Below are 13,056 nucleotides of genomic sequence, written 5' to 3'. Positions count from 1 at the left end.
TCCACAGAAATAAGGCTAGCAAAGAGATCCACGAAATACAGATGTAACTCTGTCAGATGAATTAACAGAACACTAAGCAGTTTCTCAGAAAGCTTCTTTCCAGATTTCATCTGAGGATATTTCCTTTTTCACCATAGCCCTCTATGGGCTTCCAAATATCACTTTGCCAATTCCACAAGAACTGCCTTAGTGAAAGGCTTCTTGAAAGGAAAGCTGTAACTCTGTGAGATGATTTCACAGAACACAAAGAAGATTCTCAGTACGCTTCTTTCTCTTTGTTATCGGAGGATATTTCCTTTAGCCCTATAGTCTTCAAAGGGATCCGAAATATCTGTTCTCAGATTCCACAGAAATAAGGCTAGCAAAGAGATCCACGAAATACAGATGTAACTCTGTAAAATGAAGTAACAGAACACTAAGCAGTTTCTCAGAAAGCTTCTTTCCAGATTTCGTCTGAGGATATTTCCTTTTTCACCATAGCACTCTATGGGATTCCAAATATCACTTTGCCAATTCCACAAGAACTGTCTTAGCGAAAGGCTTCTAGAGGGGAAAGCTGTAACTCTGTGAGATGATTTCACAGAACACAAAGAAGTTTCTCAGAAAGCTTCTTTCTCTATGTTATCGGAGGATATTTCCTTTGGCCCTAGAGTCTCCAAGGGGATCCGAAATATCTGTTCTCAGATTCCACAGAAATAAGGCTAGCAAAGAGATCCACGAAATACAGATGTAACTCTGTGAGATGATTAACAGAACACTAAGCAGTTTCTCAGAAAGCTTCTTTCCAGATTACATCGGAGGATATTTCCTCTCTCACCATAGCCCTCTATGGGCTTCCAAATATCACTTTGCCAATTTCACAAGAACTGTCTTAGCGAAAGTCTTCTTGAGGGGAAAGCTGTAACTCTGTGAGATGATTTCACAGAACACAAAGAAGTTTCTCAGAAAGCTTCTTTCTCTTTTTTATCGGAGGATATTTCTTTTGGCCCTATGGTCTTCAAAGGGATCCGAAATATCTGTTCACAGATTCCACCGAAATAAGGCTAGCAAAGAGATCCACGAAATACAGATGTAACTCTGTGAGACGAATTAACAGAACAGTTAGCAGTTTCTCAGAAAGCTTCTTTCCAGATTTCATCGGAGGATATTTCCTTTTTCACCATAGCCCTCTATGGGCTTCCAAATATCACTTTGCCAATTCCACAAGAACTGTCTTAGCGAAAGGCTTCTTGAGGGGAAAGATGTAACTCTGTGACATGATTTCACAGAACCAAAAGATGTTTCTCAGAAAGCTTCTTTCTCTTTGTTATCGGTGGATATATCCTTTGGCCCTATGGTCTTCAAAGGCATCCGAAATATCTGTTCACAGATTCAACAGAAATAAGGCTAGCAAAGAGATCCACGAAATAAAGATATAACTCTGTGAGATGAATTAACAGAACACTAAGCAGTTTCTCAGAAACTCCTTTCCAGATTTCATCTGAGGATATTCCCTTTTTCACCATAGCCCTCTATGGGCTTCCAAATATCACTTTGCCAATTCCACAAGAACTGTCTTAGCGAAAGGCTTCTTGAGTTGAAAGCTGTAACTATGAGTGATGATTTCACAGAACACAAAGAAGTTTCTCAGAAAGCTTCTTTCTCTTTGTTATCGTAGGATATTTCCTTTGGCCTATAGTCTCCAAAGGGATCCGAAATATCTTTTCTCAGATTCCACAGAAATAAGGCTAGCAAAGAGATCCACGAAATACAGATGTAACTCTGTCAGATGAATTAACAGAACACTAAGCAGTTTCTCAGAAAGCTTCTTTCCAGATTTCATCTGAGGATATTTCCTTTTTCACCATAGCCCTCTATGGGCTTCCAAATATCACTTTGCCAATTCCACAAGAACTGCCTTAGTGAAAGGCTTCCTGAAAGGAAAGCTGTAACTCTGTGAGATGATTTCACAGAACACAAAGAAGATTCTCAGTACGCTTCTTTCTCTTTGTTATCGGAGGATATTTCCTTTAGCCCTATAGTCTTCAAAGGGATCCGAAATATCTGTTCTCAGATTCCACAGAAATAAGGCTAGCAAAGAGATCCACGAAATACAGATGTAACTCTGTAAAATGAAGTAACAGAACACTAAGCAGTTTCTCAGAAAGCTTCTTTCCAGATTTCGTCTGAGGATATTTCCTTTTTCACCATAGCACTCTATGGGATTCCAAATATCACTTTGCCAATTCCACAAGAACTGTCTTAGCGAAAGGCTTCTAGAGGGGAAAGCTGTAACTCTGTGAGATGATTTCACAGAACACAAAGAAGTTTCTCAGAAAGCTTCTTTCTCTATGTTATCGGAGGATATTTCCTTTGGCCCTAGAGTCTCCAAGGGGATCCGAAATATCTGTTCTCAGATTCCACAGAAATAAGGCTAGCAAAGAGATGCACGAAATACAGGTGTAACTCTGTGAGATGAATTAACAGAACACTAAGCAGTTTCTCAGAAAGCTTCTTTCCAGATTTCATCTGAGGATATTTCCTTTTTTACCATAGCCCTCTATGGGCTTCCAAATATCACTTTGCCAATTCCACAAGAACTGTCTTAGCGAAAGGCTTCTTCTAGGGAAAGCTGTAACTCTGTGAGATGATTTCAGAGATCACAAAGAAGTTTCTCAGAAAGCTTCTTTCTCTTTTTTATCGGAGGATATTTCCTTTGGCCCTATGGTCTTCAAAGGGATCCGAAATATCAGTTCACAGATTCCACAGAAATAATGCTAGCAAAGAGATCCAAGAAATACAGATATAACTCTGTGAGATGAATTCACAGAACACAAAGCAGTGTCTCAGAAAGCTTCTTTCCATATTTCATCGGAGGATATTTCCTTTTTCACCATAGCCCTCTAAGGGCTTCCAAATATCACTTTGCCAATTCCACAAGAACTGTCTTAGCGAAAGGCTTCTTGAGGGGAAAGCTGTAACTCTGTGAGATGATTTCACAGAACACAAAGAAGTTTCTCAGAAAGCTTCTTTCTCTTTGTTATCGGAGGATATTACCTTTGGCCCTATAGTCTTCAACGTGATCTGAAATATCTGTTCTCAGATTCCACAGAAATAAGGCTAGCAAAGAGATGAACGAAATACAGATGTAACTCTGTGAGATGAATTAACAGAACACTAAGCAGTTTCTCAGAAAGCTTCTTTCCAGATTTCATCTGAGGATATTTACTTTTTCACCATAGCCCTCTATGGGCTTCCAAATATCACTTTGCCAATTCCACAGGAACTGTCTTAGCGAAAGGCTTCTTGAGGGGAAAGCTGTAACTCTGTGAGATGATTTCACAGAACACAAAGAAGTTTCTCAGAAAGCTTCTTTCTCTTTGTTATCGGAGGATATTTCCTTTGGCCCTATAGTCTCCAAAGTGATCCGAAATATCTGTTCTCAGATTCCACAGAAATAAGGCTAGCAAAGAGATCCACGAAATACAGATGTAACTCTGTGAGATGAATTAACAGAACACTAAGCAGTTTCTCAGAAAGCTTCTTTCCAGATTTCATCTGAGGATATTTCCTTTTTCACCATAGCCCTCTATGGGCTTCCAAATATCACTTTGCCAATTCCACAAGAACTGTCTTAGCGAAAGGCTTCTTGAGCGGAAAGCTGTAACTCTGTGAGATGATTTCACAGAACACAAAGAAGTTTCTCAGAAAGCTTCTTTCTCTTTGTTATCAGAGGATATTTCCTTTGGCCCTATAGTCTTCAAAGGGATCCGAAATATCTGTTCTCAGATTCCACAGAAATAAGGCTAGCAAAGTGATACACGAAATACAGATGTAAATCTGCGGGATGAATTAACAGAACACTAAGCAGTTTCTCAGAAAGCTTCTTTCCAGATATCATCTGAGGATATTTCCTTTTTCACCATCGCCCTCTAGGGGCTTCAAAATATCACTGTGCCAATTCCACAAGAACTGTCTTAGCGAAAGGCTTCTTGAGGGGAAAGCTGTAACTCTGTGTGATGATTTCACAGAACACAAAGAAGTTTCTCAGAAAGATTCTTTCTCTTTGTTATCGGAGGATATTTCCTTTGGCCCTATAGTGTTCAAAGGGATAAGAAATATCTGTTCTCAGATTCCACAGAAATAAGGCTAGCAAAGAGATCCATGAAATACAGATGTAACTCTGTGAGATGAATTAACAGAACACTAAGCAGTTTCTCAGAAAGCTTCCTTCCAGATTTCATCTGAGGATATTACCTTTTTCACCACAGCCCTCTAGGGGTTCCCAATATCACTTTGCCAATTCCACAAGAACTGTCTTAGCGAAAAGCTCCTTCTAGGGAATGCTGTAACTCTGTGAGATGATTTTACAGAACACGAAGAAGTTTCTCAGAAAGCCTCTTTCTCTTCGTGATCGCAGGATATTTCCTTTGGCCCTATGGTCTTCATAGGGATCCGAAATATCTCTTCTCAGATTCCACAGAAATAAGGCTATCAAAGAGATCCATGAAATACAGTTGTAACTGTGTGAGATGAATTAAGAGAACACTAAGCAGTGTCTCAGAAAGCTTCTTTCCAGATTTCATCTGAGGATATTTCCTTTTTCACCATAGCCCTTTATGGGCTTCCAAATATCACTTTGCCAATTCCACAAGAACTGTCTTAGCGTAAGGCTTCTTGAGGGGAAAGCTGTAACTCTGTAAGATGATTTCACAGAACACAAAGAAGTTTCTCAGAAAGCTTCTTTCTCTTTGTTATCAGAGGATATTTCCTTTGGCCCTATAGTCTTCAAAGGGATCCGGAATATCTGTTCTCAGATTCCACAGAAATAAGGTTAGCAAAGAGATCCACGAAATACAGATGTAACTCTGTGAGATGAATTAACAGAACACTAAGCAGTGTCTCAGAAAGCTTCTTTCCAGATTTCATCTGAGGATATTTCCTTTTTCACCATAGCCCTCTATGGGCTTCCAAATATCACTTTGCCAATTCCACAAGAACTGTCTTAGCGAAAGGCTTCTTGAGGGGAAAGCAGTAACTCAGTGAGATGATTTCACAGAACACAAAGAAGTTTCTCAGAAAGCTTCTTTCTCTTTTTTATCGGAGGAAATTTCCTTTGGCCCTATGGTCTTCAAAGGGATCCGAAATATCTGTTCTCAGATTCCACAGAAATAAGGCTAGCAAAGAGATCCACGAAATACAGATGTAACTCTGTGAGATGAATTAACAGAACACTAAGCAGTTTCTCAGAAAGCTTCTTTCCAGATTTCATCGGAGGATATTTCCTTTCTCACCATAGCCCTCTATGGGCTTCCAAATATCACTTTCCAATTTCACAAGAACTGTCTTAGCGAAAGGCTTCTTGAGGGGAAAGCTGTAACTCTGTGAGATGATTTCACAGAACACAAAGAAGTTTCTCAGAAAGCTTCTTTCTCTTTGTTTTCGGAGGATATTTCTTTTGGCCCTATGGTCTTCAAAGGGATCAGAAATATCTGTTCACAGATTCCACCGAAATAAGGCTAGCAAAGAGATCCACGAAATACAGATGTAACTCTGTGAGACGAATTAACAGAACATTAAGCAGTTTCTCAGAAAGCTTCTTTCCAGATTTCATCTGAGGCTATTTCCTTTTTCACCATAGCCCTCTATGGGCTTCCAAATATCACTTTGCCAATTCCACAAGAACTGTCTTAGCAAAACGCTTCTTGAGGGGAAAGCTGTAACTCTGTGAGATGATTTCACAGAACACAATGAAGTTTGTCAGAAAGCTTCTTTCTCTTTGTTATCAGAGGATATTTCCTTTGGCCCTATAGTCTTCAAAGGGATCCGAAATATCTGTTCTCAGATTCCACAGAAATAAGGGTAGCAAACAGATCCACGAAATACAGATGTAACTCTGTGAGACAAATTAACAGAAGACTAAGAAGTTTCTCAGAAATCTTCTTTCAAGATTTCATCTGAGGATATTTCCTTTTTCACCATAGCCCTCTATGGGCATCCAAATATCACTTTGCCAATTCCACAAGAACTGTCTTAGCGAAAGGCTTCTTGAGGGGAAAGATGTAACTCTGTGAGATGATTTCACAGAACCCAAAGATGTTTCTCAGAAAGCTTCTTTCTCTTTGATATCGGTGGATATTTCCTTTGGCCCTATGGTCTTCAAAGGGATCCGAAATATCTCTTCTCAGATTCCACAGAAATAAGGCTAGCAAAGAGATCCACGAAATACAGATGTAACTCTGTAAGATGAAGTAACAGAACACTAAGCAGTTTCTCAGAAAGCTTCTTTCCAGATTTCGTCTGAGGATATTTCCTTTTTCACCTTAGCACTCTATGGGATTCCAAATATCACTTTGCCAATTCCACAAGAACTGTCTTAGCGAAAGGCTTCTTGAGGGCAAAGCTGTAACTCTGTGAGATGATTTCACAGAACACAAAGAAGTTTCTCAGAAAGCTTCTTTCTCTATGTTATCGGAGGATATTTCCTTTGGCCCTATAGTCTCCAAAGGGATCCGAAATATCTGTTCTCAGATTCCACAGAAATAAGGCTAGCAAAGAGGTCCACGAAATACAGGTGTGACTCCGTGAGATGAATTAACAGAACACTAAGCAGTTTCTCAGAAAGCTTCTTTCCAGATTTCATCTGAGGATATTTCCTTTTTCACCATAGCCCTCTATGGGCTTCCAAATATCACTTTGCCAATTCCACAAGAACTGTCTTTGCGAAAGGCTTCTTGAGGGGAAAGCTGTAACTCTGTGAGATGATTTCACAGAACACAAAGAAGTTTCTCAGAAAGCTTCTTTCTCTTTGTTATCGGAGGATATTTCCTTTGGCCCTATAGTCTCCAAAGTGATCCGAAATATCTGTTCTCAGATTCCACAGAAATAAGGCTAGCAAAGAGATCCACGAAATACAGATGTAACTCTGTGAGATGAATTAACAGAACACTAAGCAGTTTCTCAGAAAGCTTCTTTCCAGATTTCATCTGAGGATATTTCCTTTTTCACCATAGCCCTCTATGGGCTTCCAAATATCACTTTGCCAATTCCACAAGAACTGTCTTAGCGAAAGGCTTCTTGAGCGGAAAGCTGTAACTCTGTGAGATGATTTCACAGAACACAAAGAAGTTTCTCAGAAAGCTTCTTTCTCTTTGTTATCGGAGGATATTTCCTTTAGCCCTATAGTCTTCAAAGGGATCCGAAATATCTGTTCTCAGATTCCACAGAAATAAGGCTAGCAAAGAGATCCACGAAATACAGATGTAACTCTGTAAAATGAAGTAACAGAACACTAAGCAGTTTCTCAGAAAGCTTCTTTCCAGATTTCATCGGAGGATATTTCCTCTCTCACCATATCCCTCTATGGGCTTCCAAATATCACTTTGCCAATTTCACAAGAACTGTCTTAGCGAAAGGCTTCTTGAGGGGAAAGCTGTAACTCTGTGAGATGATTTCACAGAACACAAAGAAGTTTCTCAGAAAGCTTCTTTCTCTTTTTTATCGGAGGATATTTCTTTTGGCCCTATGGTCTTCAAAGGGATCCGAAATATCTGTTCACAGATTCCACCGAAATAAGGCTAGCAAAGAGATCCACGAAATACAGATGTAACTCTGTGAGACGAATTAACAGAACAGTTAGCAGTTTCTCAGAAAGCTTCTTTCCAGATTTCATCTGAGGATATTTCCTTTTTCACCATAGCCCTCTAGGGGCTTCCAAATATCACTTTGCCAATTCCACAAGAACTGTCTTAGCGAAAGGCTTCTTGAGGGGAAAGATGTAACTCTGTGACATGATTTCACAGAACCAAAAGATGTTTCTCAGAAAGCTTCTTTCTCTTTGTTATCGGTGGATATATCCTTTGGCCCTATGGTCTTCAAAGGCATCCGAAATATCTGTTCACAGATTCAACAGAAATAAGGCTAGCAAAGAGATCCACGAAATAAAGATGTAACTCTGTGAGATGAATTAACAGAACACTAAGCAGTTTCTCAGAAACTCCTTTCCAGATTTCATCTGAGGATATTTCCTTTTTCACCATAGCCCTCTATGGGCTTCCAAATATCACTTTGCCAATTCCACAAGAACTGTCTTAGCGAAAGGCTTCTTGAGTTGAAAGCTGTAACTCTGAGTGATGATTTCACAGAACACAAAGAAGTTTCTCAGAAAGCTTCTTTCTCTTTGTTATCGTAGGATATTTCCTTTGGCCTATAGTCTCCAAAGGGATCCGAAATATCTTTTCTCAGATTCCACAGAAATAAGGCTAGCAAAGAGATCCACGAAATACAGATGTAACTCTGACAGATGAATTAACAGAACACTAAGCAGTTTCTCAGAAAGCTTCTTTCCAGATTTCATCTGAGGATATTTCCTTTTTCACCATAGCCCTCTATGGGCTTCCAAATATCACTTTGCCAATTCCACAAGAACTGCCTTAGTGAAAGGCTTCCTGAAAGGAAAGCTGTAACTCTGTGAGATGATTTCACAGAACACAAAGAAGATTCTCAGTACGCTTCTTTCTCTTTGTTATCGGAGGATATTTCCTTTAGCCCTATAGTCTTCAAAGGGATCCGAAATATCTGTTCTCAGATTCCACAGAAATAAGGCTAGCAAAGAGATCCACGAAATACAGATGTAACTCTGTAAAATGAAGTAACAGAACACTAAGCAGTTTCTCAGAAAGCTTCTTTCCAGATTTCGTCTGAGGATATTTCCTTTTTCACCATAGCACTCTATGGGATTCCAAATATCACTTTGCCAATTCCACAAGAACTGTCTTAGCGAAAGGCTTCTAGAGGGGAAAGCTGTAACTCTGTGAGATGATTTCACAGAACACAAAGAAGTTTCTCAGAAAGCTTCTTTCTCTATGTTATCGGAGGATATTTCCTTTGGCCCTAGAGTCTCCAAGGGGATCCGAAATATCTGTTCTCAGATTCCACAGAAATAAGGCTAGCAAAGAGATGCACGAAATACAGGTGTAACTCTGTGAGATGAATTAACAGAACACTAAGCAGTTTCTCAGAAAGCTTCTTTCCAGATTTCATCTGAGGATATTTCCTTTTTTACCATAGCCCTCTATGGGCTTCCAAATATCACTTTGCCAATTCCACAAGAACTGTCTTAGCGAAAGGCTTCTTGTAGGGAAAGCTGTAACTCTGTGAGATGATTTCAGAGATCACAAAGAAGTTTCTCAGAAAGCTTCTTTCTCTTTTTTATCGGAGGATATTTCCTTTGGCCCTATGGTCTTCAAAGGGATCCGAAATATCAGTTCACAGATTCCACAGAAATAATGCCAGCAAAGAGATCAAAGAAATACAGATATAACTCTGTGAGATGAATTCACAGAACACAAAGCAGTGTCTCAGAAAGCTTCTTTCCATATTTCATCGGAGGATATTTCCTTTTTCACCATAGCCCTCTATGGGCTTCCAAATATCACTTTGCCAATTCCACAAGAACTGTCTTAGCGAAAGGCTTCTTGAGGGGAAAGCTGTAACTCTGTGAGATGATTTCACAGAACACAAAGAAGTTTCTCAGAAAACTTCTTTCTCTTTGTTATCGGAGGATATTACCTTTGGCCCTATAGTCTTCAACGTGATCTGAAATATCTGTTCTCAGATTCCACAGAAATAAGGCTAGCAAAGAGATGAACGAAATACAGATGTAACTCTGTGAGATGAATTAACAGAACACTAAGCAGTTTCTCAGAAAGCTTCTTTCCAGATTTCATCTGAGGATATTTACTTTTTCACCATAGCCCTCTATGGGCTTCCAAATATCACTTTGCCAATTCCACAGGAACTGTCTTAGCGAAAGGCTTCTTCATGGGAAAGCTGTAACTCCGTGAGATGATTTCACAGAACAAAAAGAAGTTTCTCAGAAAGCTTCTTTCTCTTTGTTATCAGAGGATATTTCCTTTGGCCCTATAGTCTTCAAAGGGATCCGAAATATCTGTTCTCAGATTCCACAGAAATAAGGCTAGTAAAGTGATACACGAAATACAGATGTAACTCTGTGAGATGAATTAACAGAACACTAAGCAGTTTCTCAGAAAGCTTCTTTCCAGATTTCATCTGAGGATATTTCCTTTTTCACCATAGCCCTCTATGGGCTTCCACATATCACTTTGCCAATTCCACAAGAACTGTCTTAGCGAAAGGCTTCTTCTAGGGAAAGCTGTAACTCTGTGAGATGATTTCAGAGAACACAAAGAAGTTTCTCAGAAAGCTTCTTTCTCTTTGTTATCGGAGGATATTTCCTTTGGCCCTATAGTCTCCAAAGTGATCCGAAATATCTGTTCTCAGATTCCACAGAAATAAGGCTAGCAAAGAGATCCACGAAATACAGATGTAACTCTGTGAGATGAATTAACAGAACACTAAGCAGTTTCTCAGAAAGCTTCTTTCCAGATTTCATCTGAGGATATTTCCTTTTTCACCATAGCCCTCTATGGGCTTCCAAATATCACTTTGCCAATTCCACAAGAACTGTCTTAGCGAAAGGCTTCTTGAGCGGAAAGCTGTAACTCTGTGAGATGATTTCACAGAACACAAAGAAGTTTCTCAGAAAGCTTCTTTCTCTTTGTTATCGGAGGAAATTTCCTTTGGCCCTATGGTCTTCAAAGGGATCCGAAATATCTGTTCACAGATTCCACAGAAATAAGGCTAGCAAAGAGATCCATGAAATACACATGTAACTCTGTGAGATGAATTAAGAGAACACTAAGCAGTTTCTCAGAAAGCTTCTTTCCAGATTTCATCTGAGGATATTTCCTTTTTCACCATAGCCCTCTATGGGCTTCCAAATATCACTTTGCCAATTCCACAAGAACTGTCTTAGCGAAAGGCTTCTTGAGGGGAAAGCTGTAACTCTGTGAGATGATTTCACAGAACACAAAGAAGTTTCTCAGAAAGCTTCTTTCTCTTTGTTATCAGAGGATATTTCCTTTGGCCCTATAGTCTCCAAAGGGATCCGAAATATCTGTTCTCAGATTCCACAGAAATAAGGCTAGCAAAGAGATCCACGAAATACAGATGTAACTCTGTGAGATGAATTAACAGAACACTAAGCAGTTTCTCAGAAAGCTTCTTTCCAGATTTCATCGGAGGATATTTCCTCTCTCACCATAGCCCTCTATGGGCTTCCAATTATCACTTTGCCAATTTCACAAGAACTGTCTTAGCGAAAGGCTTCTTGAGGGGAAAGCTGTAACTCTGTGAGATGATTTCACAGAACACAAAGAAGTTTCTCAGAAAGCTTCTTTCTCTTTTTTATCGGAGGATATTTCTTTTGGCCCTATAGTCTTCAAAGGGATCAGAAATATCTGTTCACAGATTCCACCGAAATAAGGCTACCAAAGAGATCCACGAAATACAGATGTAACTCTGTAAGATGAAGTAACAGAACACTAAGCAGTTTCTCAGAAAGCTTCTTTCCAGATTTCGTCTGAGGATATTTCCTTTTTCACCATAGCACTCTATGGGATTCCAAATATCACTTTGCCAATTCCACAAGAACTGCCTTAGTGAAAGGCTTCCTGAAAGGAAAGCTGTAACTCTGTGAGATGATTTCACAGAACACAAAGAAGATTCTCAGTACGCTTCTTTCTCTTTGTTATCGGAGGATATTTCCTTTAGCCCTATAGTCTTCAAAGGGATCCGAAATATCTGTTCTGAGATTCCACAGAAATAAGGCTAGCAAAGAGATCCACGAAATACAGATGTAACTCTGTAAAATGAAGTAACAGAACACTAAGCAGTTTCTCAGAAAGCTTCTTTCCAGATTTCGTCTGAGGATATTTCCTTTTTCACCATAGCACTCTATGGGATTCCAAATATCACTTTGCCAATTCCACAAGAACTGTCTTAGTGAAAGGCTTCTAGAGGGGAAAGCTGTAACTCTGTGAGATGATTTCACAGAACACAAAGAAGTTTCTCAGAAAGCTTCTTTCTCTATGTTATCGGAGGATATTTCCTTTGGCCCTAGAGTCTCCAAGGGGATCCGAAATATCTGTTCTCAGATTCCACAGAAATAAGGCTAGCAAAGAGATGCACGAAATACAGGTGTAACTCTGTGAGATGAATTAACAGAACACTAAGCAGTTTCTCAGAAAGCTTCTTTCCAGATTTCATCTGAGGATATTTCCTTTTTTACCATAGCCCTCTATGGGCTTCCAAATATCACTTTGCCAATTCCACAAGAACTGTCTTAGCGAAAGGCTTCTTCTAGGGAAAGCTGTAACTCTGTGAGATGATTTCAGAGATCACAAAGAAGTTTCTCAGAAAGCTTCTTTCTCTTTTTTATCGGAGGATATTTCCTTTGGCCCTATGGTCTTCAAAGGGATCCGAAATATCAGTTCACAGATTCCACAGAAATAATGCCAGCAAAGAGATCAAAGAAATACAGATATAACTCTGTGAGATGAATTCACAGAACACAAAGCAGTGTCTCAGAAAGCTTCTTTCCATATTTCATCGGAGGATATTTCCTTTTTCACCATAGCCCTCTATGGGCTTCCAAATATCACTTTGCCAATTCCACAAGAACTGTCTTAGCGAAAGGCTTCTTGAGGGGAAAGCTGTAACTCTGTGAGATGATTTCACAGAACACAAAGAAGTTTCTCAGAAAACTTCTTTCTCTTTGTTATCGGAGGATATTACCTTTGGCCCTATAGTCTTCAACGTGATCTGAAATATCTGTTCTCAGATTCCACAGAAATAAGGCTAGCAAAGAGATGAACGAAATACAGATGTAACTCTGTGAGATGAATTAACAGAACACTAAGCAGTTTCTCAGAAAGCTTCTTTCCAGATTTCATCTGAGGATATTTACTTTTTCACCATAGCCCTCTATGGGCTTCCAAATATCACTTTGCCAATTCCACAGGAACTGTCTTAGCGAAAGGCTTCTTCATGGGAAAGCTGTAACTCCGTGAGATGATTTCACAGAACAAAAAGAAGTTTCTCAGAAAGCTTCTTTCTCTTTGTTATCAGAGGATATTTCCTTTGGCCCTATAGTCTTCAAAGGGATCCGAAATATCTGTTCTCAGATTCCACAGAAATAAGGCTAGTAAAGTGATA

Source organism: Macaca mulatta, chromosome X, assembly GCF_049350105.2.
Source record: "Macaca mulatta isolate MMU2019108-1 chromosome X, T2T-MMU8v2.0, whole genome shotgun sequence".
NCBI classification, from domain to species: domain Eukaryota; kingdom Metazoa; phylum Chordata; class Mammalia; order Primates; family Cercopithecidae; genus Macaca; species Macaca mulatta.
This window is presented reverse-complemented; position numbering follows the sequence as displayed.